Source organism: Ambystoma mexicanum, chromosome 5q, assembly GCF_040938575.1.
Source record: "Ambystoma mexicanum isolate Mex_15411 chromosome 5q, UKY_AmexF1_1, whole genome shotgun sequence".
NCBI classification, from domain to species: domain Eukaryota; kingdom Metazoa; phylum Chordata; class Amphibia; order Caudata; family Ambystomatidae; genus Ambystoma; species Ambystoma mexicanum.
In genome coordinates this window covers 1,114,783,551-1,114,807,643 of record NC_090933.1, presented here as the reverse complement: position 1 = coordinate 1,114,807,643, position 24,093 = coordinate 1,114,783,551, and positions in this window count along the sequence as shown.

Below are 24,093 nucleotides of genomic sequence, written 5' to 3'. Positions count from 1 at the left end.
TGGTGATTCGCGGTCAGTGCGTGCTATGTACAGTTTATCTAAACTCTCCCTTCTGCTATCTTCTCCATTTTTTGCCGAACATTCTTCCTCCTCGCTGCAAAATCCATCAAGAAACGACAAACCCCACTCTGTGCGTTTCCCACCCTCCGTCACCGTCCTTAAATCTATTAAGTCCACTTCCCGGTGCTCTTCTCCTTTGACAGTTGCCCCTTTAGTTGAAGTTGTAGCTACCTCCGGGTCCTGGCGTGTGTATTTTCTTACCCCGTTCTCCACCCTCCAATCTCCACTCTCTTCATCCTTTTTCGCCATTATTTCACCACCTATTTCCGCTCTCTTCCTTTTTAATTCTTCCATCACCTCACTACTCACCTTCGCTAATATCCTTTCTTCCTCTTCCTTCCTTTCCCATTTTTCCCTTTCCCTTTTTAATATGCTCTCTATTACTTTACATTCTTCATATTTCCTGGCACTTTCAGATAGTATTTTGTTTTTCCACAGTTCCATTTCCCTTTCCTTCTCTTCCTCCCTCTGTTTCATGTCTCGTTGCTCTGCACGGGATACCCTCTCTGCTATTGCCTTCATCCTCTCCGCTTCCCTCTTCCATTCGCTCCTCATCCTTTCCTGCTCGTCCCTATTCTCCTTTCTCTCCTTCTTCCTTCCCCGTGTTTCTTGCTCGAGCTGTCTGATCAGTGCACTTCGCGCATCCCTCAATTCAGCCAACCTTTCCTCCAGCATTTCTTCCTCTACCGGTGACAGCTGGTCTTCTCTTGTGTTACTCACCTCTGTCCCTGTCTGTATGTTACCCATGTCTCCCTTATTCAATCTCCTTACTGCATCCTCTTCTTCCCCTGTTAATGTCCCTCTGAGCTTTAGGAGCACCTGCGCTGCTATCCATTCGTCTTGTCCTATGTTTGCGATGTATTCCTCACTTTTCTTCCCTCCTTTTGCGCCTGCCTGCGTGGAACTTGAACCAACTGTACTCGTCACCTCCTCCCACCTCTGGTAGCTATCTGTAGCGGCATATGGTGGAGGGCTGTATGCAGGGTTTGAGTACCCCTCAGCGGCCGTCAGTTGTTGTCTGGCGGCTTCTCTTAATTCTGTTACTGGGGACAACCACCATCCTCCTTCTTCACTACTTTCGCCAGAGGCATATCTTTTGACCCTTCCTTTTTCACCTTCTCGTCTGATGCTGTACCTGATCCCTCTTCCTCCTTCTTTCCCTCTTCTGAGCATATTGCATTGCTGCTTGCCGTGCCCATGCCCTCTTCGTTGTCTTTCTCCTCCTTCACTCCCTTCGTTTCTTTGCTCCCTTTCTCTTCTGCCGCTCCTTCCATGTTAAACATCCCCATTGCCCCTGGCTTGGTTCCCTGGAACATCTTCCATAAATTGAACATCTCTATATGGTGAGCTAATTTCTTCCCCTTGTACATGTTGTGTATGTATGTCAATAGCGAGTGTTGGGTGTATGGAGCAAAGCTGCCGTTAGGCGGCCATGGTGTCAGTATTTTGTTGTCTGTTCCTTGTGTCCAGTCGATACTATACTTGATAATTTTCTCCTTGTATGGGGAAAGTGTCGTGAAAATGTGTTGGTGGGGTGTAGTTAAAGCATTTCCCCACACCCCAGACCCCGACCCGTAAAATGTGGCCATGTTACACTTTACTTTTCTCCAATAGTAACCTTCTTTACCTGGCCCCGTAAACTGGGGACTTCCGACCGTCCGGTGAAAAGTAATGCAATTGCAAATGTACAGTTCTTTTTCTGTATTATTTGTCCCCCTTGATGTCACTAGTACAGCCCCCTATGGCCGCGGCGCACAAAGCCACGTGCTTTTACAGCCGCCCCACCTTTCCTTCTTTTCAAACCTCTCCCTCCCCTTTTCAACCACCTTGCTTAACGTGACCGGCGTTCTCCGTGCGCGGTCACCTCTCCCCTTCTCGCCCCTCCCTTATCGAGGGTTGCCTGCGTTCTCCGTGCACGGCCTCCTCACCTCTTCTATGCTGCCCTTTCCCCACTTCCTATCCCCCGGCCACCCCTTTATCAACATGAGATGGTCACGGTGTCCTATAGAAGCCCTACGGGTGACGTCACCAACATCTTCAAACTACGACCGGTAAGAAACCTTTATAAGAGGAAAGAGCCCGCAATATATTTTTTTAAACTCTTCTGTCCCTCATAAACCCCACAGCTGTCCTCTCGCTACAACCGGAGCAGGGTAACCATCAATAAACTCTAATAATCGGACTGCGAACACTGCGTCGCCTCACGTGTCATACGCCCCTCACCTGGGGAGCTTAACTAGCCAATTATCTTCCGCACTCGGAAACAATCTAGCTACCTCCTGCGGGGAAACTTCATCTACCTAACGAGCTTCAACACTCAATTAGTAGGAATCCTCATCTACTCATTGATCTAAAACGCCAATTCATAGGAAAGCCACACCCCTTCCCTACAGGTGCCCGCGATCTGAACAAATCAGTGCCTTCTAACAACCACATGTGGTGCCTTCCAGCTCCACCCAATTCACTCCGTGACGCGGTAGTAGATGGCCCTCGTGCCTGTTCTGCCACCACTCACTCATCAATCGTCACTTATTTATCAAATCTTTTACAACACACTGTAAACACCTCCCGCCACCCTTTTCACAACTCCTCCGAAATCCCCTACAACGTTACGTTGCTTGTTGGGTGTGTTATACTCACCAAGTTCTCTTGAGGCGGGGCCGCTCGACTGCATGCACCCCTCCAAAGTGGCTCGCCACCTCCCCTCGTCTGGACCACGTCTGGACACTCGCCAACCGCGGGCGGGATACTTCTCAAGCCGGCTCCCGAGGTCCAATATCTGGATTGCGCTGTCCGGTCTTCTCGCAGTTCCGCAATGGTCCTGTAGTCCTCAAAAGGGGGCAACGGCAGAGGGGGCAGCGCTGCCGGGCCGCCTTGTAGCAAGAGGCCTTGGAATAATGCTCTCAGGGAAACAGACCTCAAACAGTTCTCAGCAGTGCCTCCAACTTGTCGGGGTGATTAACCCGGGGGCCGTCAGAGCTGTCCGCGGGCCTCCGGGCTGGGGAGGTCCCAACTCATCCCAAATCCCAGAAGGGGTATGACACATGCACACAAGGAGCAAGGCAATTAATGCTATTTATTAGAGTAACGGCAGGGATACGCTTAGTCCGTTTGCATCCGGAGAAGCTCTCATCGTTAGTGGGGCTCGCAGGCCCTTTTTACAGCAGTATGACACGCTACTTGCGTCACCTGGGAAAAATCATCACAAAACCTATCGTCACTTCGGATTGGTTCCCCGAGTGGTAGGGTTAGTATATGTCCCCTATAGGGAGAGATATTAGTGGTGGAGGACAGGTCAGGTGGTATACTTGGGCTGTTCCTAACAGTTGCTACTTTGGAATTGTTACAAGGGGACTCTTGGTGATTGGCTAAGAGTAATGGCGTCAGTAATAAGCCCCCTGTATTCTGATTGGTTCTCCCGCGAGCCCCCAAGCCTGGGACCATTGCCGTTCCCAGCCTGCGGTGTACCTGACATTAGCAACAATGTGCAACTATGTGTTAGTGCGGACAATGGACAGGTCTGCTTATGGGCTGGTGAGCAGGTCTTTCCCAACGCTGTAGGTGTCTATCTTTGCCGCTTCGTTGTTGCAACCTGTGTCCCAGACGTGGGACCCTGGCGACCTTCTGTCTCGTGGGCTTGGCATGTTGTCAGTTCGGCTTAGTCACGTGTGGGTGACCGTAGCTGGAGCAGAATTATGAGCATTAGATTTTGTATTATGTCTCTGAGGGTTTGGCACCTGCAGGTGTAACCTTGGTGCTGGGCGCCCGGCGTGCGGGTTGCAACATTGTGGCCTTGGCTGTGGGCTCTCGTTAGGGCTCGTTCTTCATGGTCAGCACTTGCACTTTGCTCTGGGAGTGTTTTCGTTTGCGAGGCTCCGGTCAGGGACTCTTTCTTGCGGCCTACTTTGGCCTACTTCACAGATGGCAGTACATGATCCATATTATGGGGATCGCAGGGTGATGAAGCATCATAGGCAGCATTAAATATAGCGTCTTCATAGGGATAGGTAGCGAGGAAGCATCAGCAAGCATATACACAAGCTCTTTAGGCGTCTTGCTTTTCTGCAGTGATGTAGAAGGCCTATGTGAAGAATAACAACGATGCATATTCGTGGGTGTGACAGTCCGCTACGTTGTAGCACTGAGTATGTTCTTCGTGTGGGTTGGTGTGTGAGTGACCAGTGTGCATGGTGGCATGTGTGTTCTTGTCTGTTGGCTATGTCGTCATGGCATCTCTAACGATGTGAATACTCATGGCTGTTGTTTTAGTCGAGCTGATCCATGTTGCAGGCGTTGGTTTGAGCATGGCGTGCTGGTGGGCATGGTCCTCGTATGTGTAGGTTTTTGAAACAGGGTACTTTGTCATCTGGTAAGTAGATGAACTCCTCTCGTGGGGGGTGTCTAGGCCGTGATCTCCTAGGCCATGGTCTGGATGAGATTGGGGCGAGGGTGTTATCCCATTCTCCCACTTCAAGGTCACTGGAGTTGTCCGCTCTATGAAGGGCTCCTCCAAACAGGTCTCCCCCTGTTCTTCCAGAACTATTAAGGACAACACCGGCTCCCTTGCCCCTGCACTTGCTGATTTCTGTAATAACTCTCTTGCCACTAGGACTTTCCCTTCTTCCCTTGTGCACTCTATTGTGCACTCCCTCCTGAAAAAGCCTTCTCCCGACCCCTCGTGTCTGGCTAACTACTGCCCCATCTCTATCACTCCCTTCCTTAAGAAACTTCGGGAGAAGCTGGTCTTCCCCGAACTAACCCAGCACACTGAGCTCATTGGTTGCATACACGACCATCAATATCGATTCCATGCATCTAGAGGCAGGGAAACTACTCTCCTGAACACCTGTGAAGAACTGCTTGCATCTCTTGACTGGAACTCACCAGCTGTTCTCATTCTACTCAATCTCTCCTCTGCTTTCAATACTGCCAACCACTCTATTCTCATAAAGCGGCTCCAAGATACCCTGGGTGTCTCGGAGCGGACACTAGACTGGCCGACCTCCATCTTCACTGATCATCCCTCCCAGGTTATCCTGGGTTCTTTCTGCTGTCCCACGTCCATCTCCACTTATGGCATTCCCCAAGTCTCTATCCTTTTGCCCTGGTTCTTCAACATCTTTCTTGCCCTGCTTGCTCACCTTATCTTCACCTGTTCCCCGCACTTCCAGTGTTATGCAGATGACAACCAACTCTTTTTGAAACCTCCCTCTGAACCTCTTCCCACTTCCTCTACCATACGCCTCTAATGATCTCTGTCTCAAAGCCAGCAAGACTGGAATTCTTCCTATTGGGACAACTATTCCTTCTTTCTTCCCTTCACTCTGGCCACCTTCTATGGGCTCTCCCCCTCGCCTTCCTCTGAAGCCAGAAACCTTGCGTCATCTTTGACTCCTCTCTCTCCTTCCTTCCTCACAACATGGACCTTGCCCAGAAGCCCGATTTCTAACTCCACCTCCTCAGAGGTACCCTCCCTTCCTCACTATACAAATATTAGATATTTGAATAGCACTTACTGCCATTGGTATGGCCTCGGGCACTTTGGTGGATGAACGCCTTTCGAAAGACCGTAGTCTGAGTAGACAAGTGAATGAAATATAAGGCGTGCGTACATTTATTTCCAAATCAGTAATAGGCAGAGATGACTAGGTTAAAGCAATTGTTTTTGGTCATGCAGCACATATTGTAGAGACATAAGAAAGAGTGCTGTGCAAATGGCTATGTGTCAGCTGGACTGAGGAGGGACTCAGGTGTATTCTATGAGTTGCAGTGCAAGAGGGGGCAAGAGTGATTTAAGAAGCCTGTCAAACCTCGAAGCAACTGTCTACAGTTGAGGGTTCTGCTATAGGTTCTGCTATAGGTTATATGCAGATGGATAACATGCAGTCGACATACAAATTACATGCACAAGTGTAAGACACGGATACCACCAGCGTACATTCTTTTGTCTGTACCATTGTTTTTTGTTGAGTAGAAAATATCAAGTAGGCGTCAAGCGTGGTCGTGATAATTCATAGTCACTTATGGAAAATCGAGCTTGGCGCCTGTGCGATTGCCACTCTCCTGGAGTACCCGGTCCTCTAGAGAGAAAACCCTTGCTAAACCCCCCTCAATCACCCATCTATCTAAGTCCCCAGGGTGTTCGATTCCCTGCATGGGAGAGTTCTGACTACTTAGTCTACATTGCTCTGAGCGGTAGGGGAACCTGGTGGAGAGGCTGAATTCATACAGGTATATATTGGAGAGTGACAGGTTGCTGAGAGGCTTCAAAGCCCAGAAGGTCCATTGGGGAAAATAAAAGGTTATGTTTAGGACGGAATGCTTCATAAAATGCCAGAACGAGAAGGCTTGGTGCTAGGACAGCTTGAGTTAAGAGAGACTAGAGATGTTTTTTTTCGGTTAACAGGTGGGCTTTGGGAGGGCTGGCGAAGGGTTATGCTCGGAAAGCCTGATTCCATTCAGACTCATTCGCTGGCTCTTGTTGAGCAGCCAAGTCTGAAATGAGTAGACTGGGAAGGCTGATGAATGGGTTGTGTAGGTTGTGTAAGGGGGAAATGGGGCACTGAGATCTTTTAGGGTGGGGTCAGGATGATGGGGGGGTTGTTTGTCGTGCTAGGCAAGTGTCCCAGATTACGTATAGAAGGGCGGAGGGGAAGAGCCTGGATAAAAGTTCATTCCTGACGGCGAGGTGATTCTCTATGCAGCAGATGGTGACAGGGAGAGAGTTCCGAATTGTGTGTGCTTGTACTGAGAAGGAGGTGCCCCTCATACAAGTTTATATTTTCACTGGAATTCCAAGTAGAAGTGCAGAGTCAGATCTGAGGTTTCTATTCGGCCTGTAACGGATACATTTTTGCTGCAAATATTCAGGTCCTTTGTTGTAGAAGGCTCGATGAGTGATACACATCACCTTGAAGGAAGCTTGCCACCCAATCGGAAGCCAGTGGAGAACCCGAAGGGCGGGCGAGATGTGTTCTTTAGGACCTTAAGCTAGGAGGAGTCTTGCAGCAGTGTTTTGCACTTGTTGGAGTTTTCTCATCTGTGAGGTGGGAGCTCCTAAGCATAGTGTGTTGGCATAGTCTAGGCGTGAAAGGATGATTGCAAAAATAGCTGTAACTGTGTGGAAATGTCAGGAAATTAAAAATGCAGTGAAGGATGCGTATGTGGAAGAAACAGCTTTTTACTACTGAGTTGATGTGATGTGACAGTCAGGTCTGAATTCATAATGCAATAATGCATTCACAGGTTTTTACTGTGGTGAGGGTGGGCATGGGAGGTGCCCAGGAGTGGTTAGAAGTTGGTTTTCCCACAAAGCATGATCTTGGTTTTGTCTGAGTTAAGTAAAAGGTGATTGGCCGTCATCAGGCATTTGATCTCGGAAAGGTAGGTTGCGAGATCGGTAGAGATGGAGGTAGGGCTATTTGAGATTTTGAAACTGAGTTGGGCGACACTGACATAGTTGTAGCATGATAAACCATGAACTCGAATGAGGCCGCTCAGCAGGCTCAGGTTGAGGTTAAAGATGAGAGAGGGGAGAGAGAGGTGCCTTGCAGCACCATGTGGGTGACTTGGAGGGGTGGCTGAGTAGAACAGAGGCAAATGTACGATTTGTGATATGTTGGAGAGGAAGGAGGATATCCATTTCAGAGCTATATACCTGATGCCTAGAGTGTGTAGTCTCTCAGTGAGGATGCAGTGGTCCATGGTATCGAACACTATTGAGAGGTTGAGCAGGATTAAGGCAGTGCATCCACCTGAGTTGGTGTGTCTTTTTTAGATCATCCCACATGGAAACTAAGCAAGAGTTTGTTCCTCGTAATCGTCTGAAGCCTGATTGAGTAGCACCTAGGATCTTGTTGGATTCTGAGAAGAAGCATAGTTTTGAGCAAGCCGCTCTGTCCACTTATTTGGCTAGATAGCGGCTATTTGAGATGGGTCTGTAGTTGGTCAGGTCAAGAGGATCAAAAGATGCGTTTTTAAGGAGGGGCTTAATGAAAGAGGTCTTAAATTCTGCTGGGAAGATACCAGAAGTACGTGAAGAGTTGATGATGGATCATGTGAGATTGCCAGCACAGGTGGATGTCAAGATTTCATTTAGCAGAGAGGGGGCAGGGGTCGCCTGGGGAGCCTCATGGATGGCTAAGAGATAGTAGTTTGAGAAATTATCAGGGTGGAGCGGTGAAAAGGATAGAAGTGGAAAGGTAGAAGGTGGTTCTGCTACTGGAGACGAGATGGTGTGTGAGAGAGAGCAGTCAACATTTTAGAGAGGTGTGTCTCTCTATGGCTTTGTTGTGTAAGTGGTCTTAGAGAGAGTCACAAAGGGATTGTGTGTGGTGGGTGAGTTGGTGGAGCACTCTTAACCATAGCCTGCGTCACATCTAGATAGAAATGTGAATGTTAGCATGTGCCACACCTAGAGGGGATTCTTAACCATAGCCTGCATCGCATCTAGATAGAAATGTGAATGTTAGCATGTGCCACACATAGAGGGGATTTTTAACCATAGCCTGCGCCGCATCTAGATAGAAATGTGAATGTTAGCATGCACCACACTTAAATGAAACTGTGAATGATGACAAGTGCAACACTTGAATGGAATCGTGATCACTAGCCTGCCTCACATCTAGGCAGAATATTGAGGGCTAGCAAGTGCCACACTCCAATGGAATAGTGAATGATAGCAAGCATCATCACACCTAGACATAATTGCAAACAAACCGCATATAGATTGCACAACAGCACATGACGACTATCGACCGTAAAGCACCCCAAGCCCAGCTAACGGACCCACTGGGCTGAGGCTGCCAACAGCACATCACTGCACTCTTGCACTTTTCCACCTTATTCCCACTAACTCACCCCCCCCTCCCTCTTTCAGAGCCGCCAGAGCGCCAGGGGAGCACTCTGGTGGTGATAGTGCACGGTACAAATATCCTTTAACATTAATATTAACATTAACATGCAGGGGCATTGAATTCAGCAATGAGCTTGCAGAGTTCCCTGGTTGGGTGAGGGGCTTTGGAGGTTTTGTTTCTGTAATAGGATATTTTGGCTTTGTAGACTTTTACAAGATAGAGTTTGAGCTGGCAGACATAGGCAAGTCTGTTGTATGGAGACTGAACGCCATCTACACTACAGGATACGGTTCAAGGTTTTCCGTTTTTTGAGGGCTGGAGTTAATCATCTGGTTGAATGGCATTTTCTGATTGAGAAGGATCTGACCAGTGGAGTGGGATGGGGCTGAGATTAGCTGTGTTAGCTGCCAAGTTTTCAGGCTGTCCAGCAGTGATCAGGTCATTGGGTTAAGCAACCTATCAAACCAATTGTTGAAGTCCCCTAATACGCTTAGGTGTTGGTGGGAGACCATGATGGCTGCGCTTGTATCCCGGGGGTCAGTATATAAACAAGAAGCTGTGTGTAGAGAGGCAGGGAGAGAGGCTTTGTGGAGGATGGCAATGCCGCCCCCCGGGCTAGCCCTGTTTGGAGCGAAGTGGGAAAGCTGCACATGCAATCGGGAGGACATCTTGGGAGAACCCGTTTTCGGTGGTGAAAAGGATGTTGGGCCATTCTGTTAAATTACATTAAATTACACTATAATTATGTATTTACATTCGGTTAAGTTACATTAAATTACAGTACATCAGGCAGGTTTCAGTGCCACAACTAGAGGATTATAGGCATGACATATTCTAGCAATTATATATGGGATAAAGTACCCCATGAAATATGCTAAAGGAACATTAAAAGTCATTAAGGTGTTCATGACCAAAGAGAGGAACGAGGCAAAAGGCCTCATGAATTATAAGGTTACTTTCAATACACTGTTAGCATGTGTAGTGGGTATCTTATTCTTCATAATACATGATCACACTCTAACCCCCTTCAATACCTGGTCTCAAACTCAAGCTGATGGACGATATCTTCCTATTGGTTGCAGGATCTCTTAAGATTGGCCAAAAAACACCAGTGTAGTGATGTGTAACAATACAATGTTCTTATATAGCACTTCACGCTAGACTGCTCCAGCTGCTAAGTGCTTTTATAACAGGTGCTATTATTACCCCATTTTGAATGGTGCTTGATTTCTCAACCTCAGAAGAGCAAAAGGTCAAATCATCCATCCCTGCCAGGGAATTTGAACTTGAGTAGTACAGCTTGTTCCCATATAAGAGACCAACACTTTACCTGTGTAGCGATCTATCCTTGGCAAACAGGTGTTGCACTCAGAGTTCATGAACTGCATTCAACACCCAGGTGTGTGGCCTACACTTAGTGGTAGCATGCAGATTATTGGCAAGTTTCCTGCACTACTCAGGGACCTAAATAAGCATAATTCCATGAGTGTCTCCTCGCCCACTAATGCCTGCCGCAGATACTTCAAAAACAAGGCATCGTAAAAGATGGGCGCACCTTAAAAGGTTGTAGTGGGTGGATTGAATTCTGTTCCTTGTTGGTTCTGGTATTTATTTGTGACTTTACATCCAGCTGTAATAGGCTATTACAGAGCTGTGCAATGTCATCTTGTTAGTGAGTAGTGATGTCACGGCTGACTGTGATAGCATTATTTGCAGATGTTTACACTGATATTGCAGGCTTCCATGTACTGTATGAATATTACATATATTACAGTTGATTGTCTAGTTGTTAGCATGACTCAACAGCACTCATTGTACTAATGTTGAAACGATCAGAGGGTAAATGCCTTATAATTAACAAACAGATGTTTGCATTGGACGCACCAAACTAGCTTCCCAGATGGAAACAAGCATTTGATAGTTATTTAATGAAACTAATCTTCTTCACAACAATTATGCTGTTAAGAATCAACTTCAAAAGTCAGGAACAAGAATTAATCAACTTACAACCTAGGAGATGTGCTTTCAGAAGTCGTTGCACGCTGCTTGGTGCTGATGACGTCCGGTCACAAGACTTTTGAGCGTCCCCTAGGGCGGGAATCCGCCACTGGGAATAACTGCTCTGTAGACCATCTGTTTGTTTTCGCACTGCTAGGGAAACATGACATCTTTATAAGTAGCCTGTGTGTTGTTGTGCTATGACATTGGACCCATTGAGGGCGAAGAGCGAAGCGTGAGGCCGTAGGGCGCCCACTCAGTCGATCACATGCAGTTGTGCTGCCTCTGTTGTGGTTGAATCCCACAAATGCTATCCTTGAGTTTACCCACAGCAGGATGGCTCCAGGCAGTGGAAGAGGCCTAGCTCGAGGTTCATACAGCATTAAGGAGACAGAGGGTCTTATTTCAAGACTCCTGCAAGAGAGCGCGTTGAAAACAAGGACTTGTGGTGGGGCCTGGAGAGAAATTGGTTTCTGCTAGATCCATTTTGTTTTGATATATTTTTAGGTAACTCCATGAGGAGCCAATCTTTTTGATGGGAATCCATTAAACTACTCTTTTTAAATGGACGAGAATATGTCCTCTGAGATTTTAATATAGGTTAGGGTACAGAATTGACAGACCTCTACCAGTTGCTAGCCAAAAGCGACATGGAAAAGTGGAATTATCTTCCCGTCTCATGCACAGACTTAGGGCCTAATTCACAGAAGCATTTTATAAGTTCGCAATCCCATTGGAAAACGCTCTGTAGTCTTCGCAAACTGCATCTATGAACCGCCTGTCTACATGTGCCTTCTGCGTGACACACATTACATGGCTATCATCATGAGACCCATTGCCATAAACTTGCCACATGCCCAGCAAAAAAGAGTCTGAACAATGTCATCGTTATCATGTCTTAGCGGCTGCGCCACTGTACTGCATGCTCTAGCACCGGTCCCCATGCACACCACAGTGTCTTACCAGCACTACTCTTTGAACTATTAACAGTATACAGTCTTTTTGCAGATGATTTTTCACAGCAGGTTTTTTACTAAATTTGCATTGCCAACATTTCTGCTGCAAAAATGCAGAGGGCGTGATTGGGTGAGGCAATATGGTATGGGTACAAGAGGAGGAGGCAGGGGGAGAAGGGAAGCAGGGGGGTCTCCCTTGCAATTCTCTGCAAAAAAAAACAGGAAAGCAAATTCCAACAAACCAACACCACAGTGTCTTAACAACACACTTGTGATATACACACACACACCAGAGACTCTGCCACACATCAGCCAAACATACACCATTGTGTCATATATTAGCACCACAACTTGAAGTAACACATATATTGGATTTTGTGCCACAGATCACCAGTGTGTTATCAGCACTGCTACTTGTAGCATGTAATGGATTCAGATTTACACACATGCGTACCTTGACAATAGAACAACCCTGCCCAAACTGCACCGCCTCTTCACATGCATTGCGTGTACCTCATGTACCACGTGAACATTCGTATTTCTCCCCCATCTTCAAACTAAGTTTTTTGACATGGTAAAAGTAAACAGCAAGTGCGCGTGTGCATGCGCACACAGGGCCCGATTCATGGAACTTTTAGCGCGGTGTAGTGACTTTGCACCGCCAACAAGCACCCTGATTCACAGAGCAGTGCAAAGTGTATTCTGGCAGCGCAAAGTGACTTTGCACCGGTGCAAAAGTGGTGCAAAGTCACTTTGCACTGCAAAAAACACACCTTGCACCGCTCTGTGAATCAGGGCGTTTGTTGGCTTTGCACTGCTCTAAAAGTTCCATGAATCGAGCCCACAGACTCTCAAGCTCATGAAGGATTCTAAATGACCATATCATGTAGAATAATACATAGAGGTCAATAGGCGTCACAACTCTGAAACCCCTATTCCACCTCCAAAACACATGACAGCACAAAAACAGAATATATTGCTCACAATAGGACACGCTTTACTCATATGATGGGGTATTTCTAACGCGCCTGTTCACAAGTGTTTCTAGGCGCGAGAAATAAAAAAGAAACAGTACATGTAGCAGTAGGTCATACATCCCTATTATACAAAGGAGGTTTTTTCACTGACATATAGAAGTTCAGGCAATTAAAACACTGTAGGTGATGATGTTATTCAAATACAGCAAATTATTAGCAGCTGATGTTAAAATAGCCTCGAGGTTCAGCGTGTTAATTCTTGTTCTTTGGAAATTCTAATTAGTGTTGCATAATCGTGCATTTTATTTGGTGGGAGACAAGCACCATTTTTTGTACCTAATGCTGGAAAAGCATGTTTGCTGATAACACATTGCAATGTCTCAAGTGAAGGAGGCAGAGTCCCTTTATAAAAACTGCTTACGGCGCGGAGCGCCGCGCAAATGCGGTGAGAGTGTACTCAGCTGCAGTCTGCCAAAATGAAGGTGATAGAGAGAGAGAGAGTTCATTGCTAACTGATATCCACTGCATATCTCAGAGGTGAGAACAAATTGACTTTGTGTTGGCATGCTTCTTCTTCTTCTGGTTTCCCGTGATGACTGTGCCTGTCAAAACATCAATTCAGCTGGATTAGCCCTGAAAACAGTGTCTCACCGCTAGAAAGAGCACCTGACTGTTGCTTACTCCACCCGTCTAGTCCGAGGCGTTCCAAAACTACTTAACAATCTCCCTTTACCATAACGTGGAAATGTACGAACAGCGCAGTAAGATACTCTCTGCTGCTTCACCCGAGGTACAGAGGGTCTTAGAAACACACAAGGCTCCTAACGCTACTACTCCCATAATTGCTCACCAGGCTAAAGGCGAGGGGGAGAGCCAAACAACATGGACTCCAACCACTTGCACAACTCAGACCCGGGCTACCCCAGCTCCAATAATCATCAGTTATGCACAGATGGCGAACGCTAATCTGACACGGATTACCGAATCATGACATACTTTCCAAAATGGACATAGAGCCTTTACCATCAATCTCTCACTGCTCACATCTGAGAACAGACACAAGAACTCCAGTGGACTCAGGAAGGTCCAACGAATGTGGCATCATTGTGCTAAGAGGAAAGAACAGCTCTGCGGTGCTTAACCACTTGCAGACTTCCAATATCTAATCACAGCTGATATCCCAAATAAGTGCTCTGGATAATGCCTCCTTTGAAATCCACTCCACTGTTCTCCTTTAAAAGAATAAGTGAACAGCATCAACAACGCTGTGGAGACTAACACTGAACCCATGGGTGGGATTGACTCAGTTGACTCCCAAAATGAGAGCTCTTTTTCACACACCTCTACAACCCCTCTATTCTCTGCACACTTAACTAATGGCTCGATCCAACCACCCTCTCCGGGCACATCGTTGTTAGTGGCACTAAACATTGCACTTAATTCATTAGTACAATTATATGAGAATATAAAGGACTGCCAGCTCGAACAAAAACCCTTGCTCCAGACTATCAGCTCTAAGGCATCTTTTATAGAGGGCTATATTTTGGTAGAGCAGAGGTCGGTAAGGATTACCTCTGCATCTCACTTACACGCTTTTATTGAGTCCATGATACCGTTTCTCAACCACATCGTACTAGAGCAGGTGTAACTGCCGCCTTGCTCCCCTATACCACCACATATTGAGATCCAGCTTCAAAGTAGTCGACACCAATTGGAGAAAGCAACTATTATCGACCTTGAACAACCATCTTCTTCACCTCAGAACCAACGACTCTATATTCTATCAAAAGGAAAAGGAGAAGACCAAAAATCAAAGTCAAATCACAGGAGAAGGAAAACAAAGAATCAAAAGGGAACTATCCCTTACCAGACATGGATGACTCAAATTTGGCCTTGGTCTTCATCCAGGATGATATCCACAGGTTAATTTAAAAAAAAAAACAGTCCTAGGGGCCCGACCCAGATAACCTATCTAATGTTACATTGAGGAGTCATCTGAAAATGTGGTCAATGATTCTAAAAGGGCTATTCAACCAGATAATCTCATCCCGTTCCACTCGCCCTCACGGAAACTATCTTAAACTGTTCAAAATCTTTAAGAATGGTGATAAAACACTACCAAAAATCTATCACCCTATCGACACATCAAGAATTTTGGGCCATAGACATGAAAGTGCACGATATTTGAAATACACCAATCCCCCCACCTCCTGCCCTGTGAAATCGGGGGGTTCACCACCGAACCCCCTTCAACCTCTGCCCGCGCTTCCCATACAAATACTCGCACTCAGACACATACCTTTTCCCCAGCCCCTCACCTCACATAAAAAACAAACACACACAAACATGCACTCATGCAGACAAGCTCCTTTTCCCTAACTCCTTCCCCACTACAAACAATGTCCCCTATCATACACACAAGCACACAAACACTTATCGTCTTCCTCTGCCCACCCCGCTGAGCCTGTCAGCCCCTACACGCACTCGTGTGCGGCAGGAGAGTAACAGTTAATATTTAGAAATACTGCTCTGAGTGCTCTCAGAGCTGTCTTTCTAAATATGTCTGTCATTTTCGGAAAAATTAAAAAGACCATTTCACTTAATACCGGATGAATACCAGTCAAGGTTCAAGAAGCAAGTGGGTACTTTGTTGAATGGACTGGTCCTGTCTCTGCTTCAAAGTAGGTTGCAGTCTAAAGTCAACCTATCTAAGTTGCATTTGTTGACCTCTCGGTGACATTCGACTATGTTAATAAATCTCTTTTGTAGTCAAAGCTTTATAATTGGGGTGGTCCCAGGCCTCTTCTAAACATCTTGCGCTATCTGCAAAAAGATGCCCGTGTTAAAATCAGGCGGAATGCATGGGGCACTTTATCCAAACCTGTTGCCATGTATAAGGGTTTAAGGCAAGGGTGTGTACTTGATACTTCCTATTCATTTCTTTTATTTATTTATTGTGCATTTGTAAGGCACTTATACATCAAGAAATTGTGTTCCAACGGGCAAAGGGGCGGGAGCAAGGGAACAAAACAAGACAATGGAATAAAATAACGATGATGAGCACAAGTCACGGGGCGTCCTACTAGGCCTTGTGAGCATTCGGAACGTGCAAGTGCAGAAATAGAGAAGGGAGACGGGAGGGAGTAAGTGCTGGAGGTTCCACAGAGGGGGAAGGGCTAGAGAGCCAGTTGCAGAGCAACTGGTAAGTGCCAGGCAGTGACCACTTGGTAGGAGAGTGGTTACCTGCAAGTACAATAAGTGTAGGCCTGTGAGACAACAGCAACGGGAGCCATTGGAGACATTTTAGAGCTAGAGAGATGCAGCCCCTGGGCTTGAGGCGAAGGTAATTCTCTCAGCCCTATTCTGGATTAGCTGGAGGGGACGTAGAGAGGAAGAGGGTAGATAAATGAAAATACATTTGAAAAAGTCCGACCTAGAGAGTACCGGAGCTCTAGAGACATTACGTGGCCTATGGTGGGGCCAGGAAGGATGCCCGGCTGCCTTGGGTGCAAACCTTCAAGTACACCCAAGCCTTTTGCTTTGCTGACTGTGTTTCCTCTGCAGCAACGTTACCAATGCCCTGCTCCAATGTCGCCCTTTGACACCTGATGGTGGAGGACAACCAGCAGCATGCCCAGTCCCATGCCACCTTGACTAGGCTGCCCACTTGCCAGGAGCAGTCACGGTCATGTCTGCCTGTCCCTCCACTATACATTTCAGCAATACCTCTGCCTTCCCACATGCACCCCAGCCCAAGCGCTACACCCCAGAGACTTCCACCATCGGCCGGTTGACCACCCCTTTTACCCCAGCAACCTTCCCCCAGTCTACTATACTGTAACATTTCTTGTGTGCCCCTTTCCAGCTTGCTGCTGTACTTGTGTTGGATTTTATTTACTCTGGATTTCTTGTGTGCCCACTATGATCCCGGATGTGCTTTCACCCACCCTGGTCATTTGATTCAGTCAGAATGACCCTGGATTTGTCTTTTACGTTTCATCCAATCCTCATACCCCATTGGGAAAGCAACAATGGTCTACCCATGATGACGTGTTTTTTACACTGCAGAGCGCTGCAGTGGGGGAGAGTGGCTCTGATTTTTATTGTAGTGATGTGCTAACCTCTATCGGAAGATATTGTTGGTTTCGCCCCAAAGCACAAGCCCGTCTACGTGTTCCCGTTGCTGCCAACACTATGGTGCCTTCCTGCCATGGCAGTGAAAGCCATCAAGCAATCCCTCGTCACTGACTGCCTCATTGGGCATGGACACATTGTGCCAGAAGGCAGCGGTAAATATCTAAGGCACGAGGCAGACCTTATCTGGTTTGTGGATAGATGCACCCCAGTCCTGTGTAGACACCAAAGGCAGTTCTTCAGGACACCAAATGCCTGCTCAATGGGACTGTGGTCTGGGTGTGGGCAGCGTTGTAGCGTTGCACCCTAGAATTGATCGGAGGCTCATAGTGGTGGCATGAACGAAAGGGGACCACGGGTGCATAGGGTTTGGGACTGGAGGGTTGTGATGCCATTCATGTACTTAAGAGAGTGTCATGTCTCTCCATATTTGTAAATCTTTCTATGACATACATTTCAGCCAATACAGTGTGAATATGCTCATGTTTCTTGCCTGTGCACAGAGGGCTAGTGTGACCCATGTATGTGCCTGGAAGCGGGTCTCTTTAGCCCACAGAAACATGCATAATGGCAGTTCGGGTCTTAAGTGAGTCTTAAGTCCAACAACATGATTTCAAGGCTATATGATTGTTATTGTGTCAATGTGTCACCATGCATGGCTCTGCGCTCTTCCTGTGCCATGCCTAAATGGGGCATTTCTGTCACCTGTGGTACTAACTTTGCTGTATGTGGTGGTACATACTGGAATCGGCCAAGATGTGAGACTGTCTGGGATGTGGTCACGTGGCTCATTTTGCAAAGGTTTGCTGTCAATTGCACAGGATTTGCATATCCGTGATATATGGAGGAGACAGTACATTTAGTGCCACACAAGAGGAGGAACCCATGGCTCTGGCCATACAATTTACAAACATGAAGAGCTCCAAAACATATTGGACCTCATTACGGGTCTGGCGGTAACCATGCGGGTAAAACCAGCAGGTAGCCGCCGGACCCGTAAACAGTTACTGGTGCCTGACTTGCCGGTAACACCAGGGTATTACAACCTCGGCGACCAGAAAGTCAGGGGCCGGTAAAATGTTGTTCTCCATGGGGAATGGGGACCACGGAAACACCAGCACCGGTAATAACGGTGCCGGTGCTTCCTTGAAACTCTGTGGGCAGGTGCCGGTCTGCCCAGCATGTCAGACCTGCCAGGCGGGACGGTACCCGCCCAGCAGAGTTTTACTTTGCCGGTCTGGAAATAACAGTGACAGTAAGCTTACCGGCACCATTGATTCCCGGACCGGCAAGGTTGTAATGAGGCCATTGTGCACTTAAAGTGGATGGGAATGAAGTTCACCACATAGAGGACTCGGGTTCAAACCTCACGTTTATTCACGCCTATACCCGTATCCACATAAAAGAGGATGGTGAGCAAAACACAGATAATAGCCAAGAAGGGGAACTTTCTTCCCACAGCATATGGAGGGTCTCCGGAAAAATTGTTGGGATCTGAAATGTGGAAAACACGGTCCAGCAGTGGTAGGGTGGCATACCAGAAAAAGCTCAACATGAAACCTGACCCATGCGGGACAGGGCAAGATTTGAGATTGTATGTAAACTATGGGGAGGGCATTGTAGAGAGCCGCAAGTCTCTGTTCATGGCGTGTGTAAGAAAACGACTTTTACCAGATTAAAGTGTGATCAAGAGCAGTCTCAGTGATGATCAAAGTGCGGCCTGGCTCCGCAACAGCGGAAGGAATTGCTACAAAGTCCCCTGCAAGTGTTCTTTGGCCATTTCCCTGGCTGGAAAGGGCGAAACAACTCCTTATACCTGGAGTGGATACCAAGTATTGGGACCCAGCAAACTAGGAGTCAAGGAACAACACTGGACTTTTTATCTAGCCTCAATCTGCTTTGTAGCCGACACAATTACTTTTGAGTAGTTTTTATGGCGCTGCAGACCGCACGGAGTTGCCTTTGACACCCACTGCTTTTTTGATCTGATTCGAGCCTTTGAGCTGCTGACTCAAATATCACCTGCCTGTGATCCAGCCGTTTACAAGCTGATCGCTATTGAAGAATTGCATTGCATCGAACTGACTCAGCCAGTGTGAGATGCTGATTCGCCCAACGCCTCCCTCTCTATCGCCTATTCAAGCCCAGCACTGCTGCAGAACCGCTCAGCATTGCTAGGCCATCCATAACTGCTGGACCCATATGCATGCAAGTACCATATCCGACCCACCCACCCTGCAATAAGTGAGTTGGATCACACGGTTTGAAAGTGTTGGCAATAAAAGGCCATAGGATTTTATTGTTACAGATATGGTAATGGAAAGAATAACAATAATCACATATCCATATGATGTGATAGTTTTGGGCACCGGGTCCAGAGGTAGCCCCCTCTGGCCCGTGCCGCCTTTCTTGTCCCACGACTTGTGGTCACCGTACAGTGTCCTGTTCCTCTCTTCCTTTGTTCTTCTCCCTTCTTTTCTAGGGTGGGAGGGCTTTGCGGAAAAGGAGGAAAGCTGGAGGTCACTGGGTGAACCTCATGCCTGTTTGAGTCCCCGTTCAGGTTCTACAAACATATTGGGCCTCATTACGACCCATGAGGTGTCGGAATGAAGGGGGCCGGTACAGGACCGGCCCCCTGCATTCCGACAGGGCTGATTACAAGCTTCCCATCGCAGGACCCGATCGCACGCCTGGTAAAACCAGGCGTGCTTTTCGGGTCCCGCGAGGGGAAGAAGGAGGTAACAATGGGCTAGTTGTAATCTGCCTTTGTTACCTCCATCCCTATTCCCATTGAGCCCTATTGGGGCTCAAATGGGAATGGGGAATGGTTCCTGCAAGGAGGGATGACCGGGTCCTCCAATGTTGGAATAACCCGGTTATTCCTCATTGCAGGAACCCAGTAAATGAGCCCGGTTTGGTGGCAGCCATGGAGCTAATAGCTCTATGTCTACCGCCAAACTCGTAATGAGGGCCATTGTGTTTTCTGTTGAGCTGGTAGCTCTTTTTATAAGACCCAGGGCAAGCCCTGGGTCATTGAAGTTTATCTGTTGGGGGCTGTGACCCAGCCCCCAGGCCGGCAGAGCCGACTGTCAGGCCCCCCAGGCAGGGGGGGGTGTTATTGCTCTCCCTGCCTGCCTTGTTAGTTTCCTTAGGGCGCTTAGCACCCTGCTGCCTTGTGGAAGGGTGAGGTGATTTTCTCACCTCACTCTTCCTTCGCTTTGTGAAGGGGGTGACTGCTGTCTCCTGTCTAAATGGTGGAGTGGAGAGGGGCCAGTTCTGGATGGGGGGGAGCTGGCCCTCTCTTGGGCCTACTGGATGGTACCAGCAGTTACCCTGCCTCGCTTTGGGAGGCCCTACAGCATTGCCCATAACTGCAATAAGTGAGTTGGACCACACAGTTTGCAAGTGTTGGCAAAAAAAGACCGTAGGATTTTATTGTTACAGATATGGTTATGGAAAGAATAACAATAATCACATATCCATATATCATCATACTTTTGGGCACTGCGTCCAGAGGTAGCCCCTCTGGCCCGTGCCGCCACACACGGGCAGGTTATCGGCTGTCCGTGTTCCCCCAAAAGTGATTATCTGCAGCCCCTGGTGACTAAGGTGGAGGAGATTTCTCTGAAGAAATGTTCCATGCCTGGTCCTGATAGGTGTGTGCCATCTTTGAGAAACAGATCGGAATCTCCTAATTCAATGGCGGGTGTTTTATGAAACCTATGCCTCTGGCTGTGCACAATTTTTCTATCCCTCTGTTGAGTTTTCTTCTGGAAATGTCTACAGATTTGTAACAGATGGCCCCCTGCCATTTTCATCTGGGCAGGATGGCTGAAAAATAGATTTCAGTATCTCTCCAAATTATGTGAGATGCCTGCTAGTGAGGCGCACATTTCTTCGTGTAAGCTTCTTCTTCCTGTAGACACCAGATCATTGCCACCTAAATGTATTATCAAAAATTCTGGCGGGTCCATGTATGCAACCAGATCAGCTAACTTGTCGTGTATGTCTGCCCAAAGGAGGCATCTGTAGCCCCACCAGGATGCGATGGTATTCCTAAATGGTGGGCCCTCCCTGGTTTCTTCTGCCCAACGCCCTGTCCTGAAAACGAACAAGTGGCCGACTATCCATGCTGACCATAGGGGGGTGGTCCACCTGGCTGGAGATTCTGCTTAGAGAAAAAAAGGGGGAAGGGGAGGAACTATATTAATTCTGGTCTGATGTATCTGTTGTAACAGTCTGACTTCCATCCCCCTATGTTTTTTACTTATTGGGGGGCGACACCCACTTGCCATGCTGAGGTTGCGGCCCCGATTCTGAAAGAGTGGGTCCCGAATTCCTTGGGGTCCCATCCTGCTTTGCTGATGGCTTTTGACAGAACCCCTTTGAATTGATAGCTACTTAGTGCCAAGGCATTCCTGTGAATTAGGAACCTCCCCCCTACGTTGGGCCTCTGTGCATAGTATAGTTTGGTGATGCACACTGGGCAGTTTGTTGCATCGTCAATGCAACAGATGCTGATGGTTCTTTTGGCCCCCGTTTTGGAATGTCTATGGTGACACTGTCCTGTCTAACCTTGGTTTCCATTATGCCTCGGCCATTGCTGGCTTTGGTGGTGGAGGCGACGAGCTCACCAATGCGGAAATCCCCAAAATATGCCAAGAGAAATGCTGTTCTAAATAAGAGGCCCTCATATGGATGGTGGCATATGTTTTCCAGTTGGCTCGTTATTTTTACTAATTTGTTGAAATCAAGGGGGCAGCAGGTGTCTACCTGGGGTACCTCTATTTTGCCCCAGCCCTTCATGGCATACTTGATAAGGGCGCTCTGAGTGGGGTCTGCGTCCCCCCGGAGTTTGGAGTAGTAGGATATTGCCACTAGGTGTCTTTTTGCCCAATCCCTCTTGTACCCTTTGTCATGCGCCCATTTTAAAAACATTTCTATCTCTTTTACTCTTATTAATTCAACATGGTTTAAACCTGTTGTTTTAAACACATTCTGTAGGCACTTACTGTACTGTGCCGTGGTAGTGCTTGCCAGCGCTTTCTCTGCCATTTCTGTAAGGAACCCTGTATCAGGGTTCGTGATCTCTGTGGGCAGAGTGTAGTTGGCACCCGTATTTTTTATGTTGTACATCCCGGCCTTGGCTCTCAGGCGGCGGCGTTGATGTAATTTCTGTTAATTTCCCATTAATTCCCAGCAGTCCGCTGGTATTAACGTCATAAATTCTTGGGCGTGCGGCGCTAGCTCCCGGAATCTTGTCCACTGAAAGCGAGATAAAGCTATTATCCCTTCCGGTGATGTGTTTGGCCTTTACCACAATGTTTTCTTGTAGTGTGACCGTGGTAATGGCTCTTAGTACTTTTAGTACTAGATGGCATTTGGTGGTTCTTCTGTTTATGATTCCTACCACTGCCATGTTATCACACCAGACCAAGAGTTCCGTGCTAGCTAGCTGCCTGCCCCAGATACGTATTGTTAGCCAGATGGGAAATATTTCTAAAAGTGTGATGTTTTTTGTCCATCCTGCTGACTGCCATGTTTTTGGCTATTGCCCGGCCACCCATTCTGTGCCTAGGATGGCTCCAAAACCCCTGCTCCCGGCTGCGTCTGTGAAGAGGACTCTTTTGGCCCATGCATTCATTGTTGTGCACCAAAGGATTCTCCCGTTAAAATGTTTAAGGAAGTTCCCCCAGATTTTTAGGTCCTCTTTCACTTCTTTATCTAGCTGGATGTGTAGATGGGGTTTGGTGCAGGATTTGGTTTTGAACTCGAGACTCCTAGAAAAAACTTTCCCTTGTGGGATGATTCTGGCTGCGAAATTGAGGCAGCCTGCCAGTGATTACAATTCTTTTACTGTACCCTTGTCTTTTATGTTTAAAGTTTGAATTTTTTCTAGTAGTTCGGCTATCTTTGCGCTGGGGATTCTGCAAATGGCCTTTGCTGAGTCTATCTCAATACCCAGGAAGATTATGTTGGTGGATGGTTTGGTTGTCTTTTCCCTGGCCAGGGGGATGCCCCATCTTGTGGCCATCCGTTCTAGCTCTGCTAGAGCCAATTTGCATTCTCCTGACTCTGAAGGCCCCATGACCATGAAGTCATCTAGGTAGTACTACTTTTGCCCCTGGGCATTGCCTCTTGAAGGCCCATTGGAAAAAGGAGCTGAACTGTTCGAATAGGGCGCAGGAGACTGCGCATCCCATGGGGAGGCATCCATCAACATAAAATTTGTTTTCAAAGGTAAATCCTAGCCACTGTTGGGATTCAGGATGAACCGGCAAGAGTCTGAAAGCAGATTTGATGTCTAACTTGGCCATTAGTGCATTCTTGCCGCATTCATGTATAAGTCTTACTGCCTCTTGGAATTGAGTATATGAAACCACCCGCTGAATCATTGTGTGGCATGCCGTCATTCAGCGGTTGGCCTTTTGGTAGGACAGGTGGTGAATTAGCCTCATTTTACCTGTTTCCTTTTTGGGAACCAGGCCTAGTGGCGATACTAAGTAGTCAGGGAATGGCATGGCGTCCCAGGGGCCTGCTATTCTGCCCAGGCTTAGCTCTTTCTCTAATTTGCATTTCACTACCTCTGAGTTATCTGTGGTGGATTTTAGGTTTTTTGGGATGTTGGAGGACCCTGGTCCTTTAAATGGTATGATAAAACCTGTTTTGAAACCTTGTAGAATTGCTGCGTTCGTTTCACTGTCCGGGTAATCCCGTAGTGTTTTGCTGAAATTGCTGGGGTTGATGGGTGTTCTGCCTGGTTCTAATACTGTTTGTTCTCTTGGCTGGCCTGGGTGTTTCTTAATCCTTCGTATGTTTGGCAGGGAGTCTGGTGCAGTTGCTGCCCGAGTGGTCGCCACTGCAGTTTGTACAGTTGTGTTTGTACCAACATTCTTTGCCCCATGTGCATACGTTTTTTGCAAAATTCTTGCATGGAAAATTGGCTTTGGGACCGTGTTGATTTTTGTTCTGTCCGTGGACATTAGACTTAGCCGCCCAAGGCTGGATTTTCCAAAAGGGCTGCTCCCCTTTTTTGTTTTTCTCATTGTCTGTGCCTCTGTTGCCCTGAGAATTTTTGTTGGGTTTGGTTGTTGGTTGTGTGACTTCTTCCTC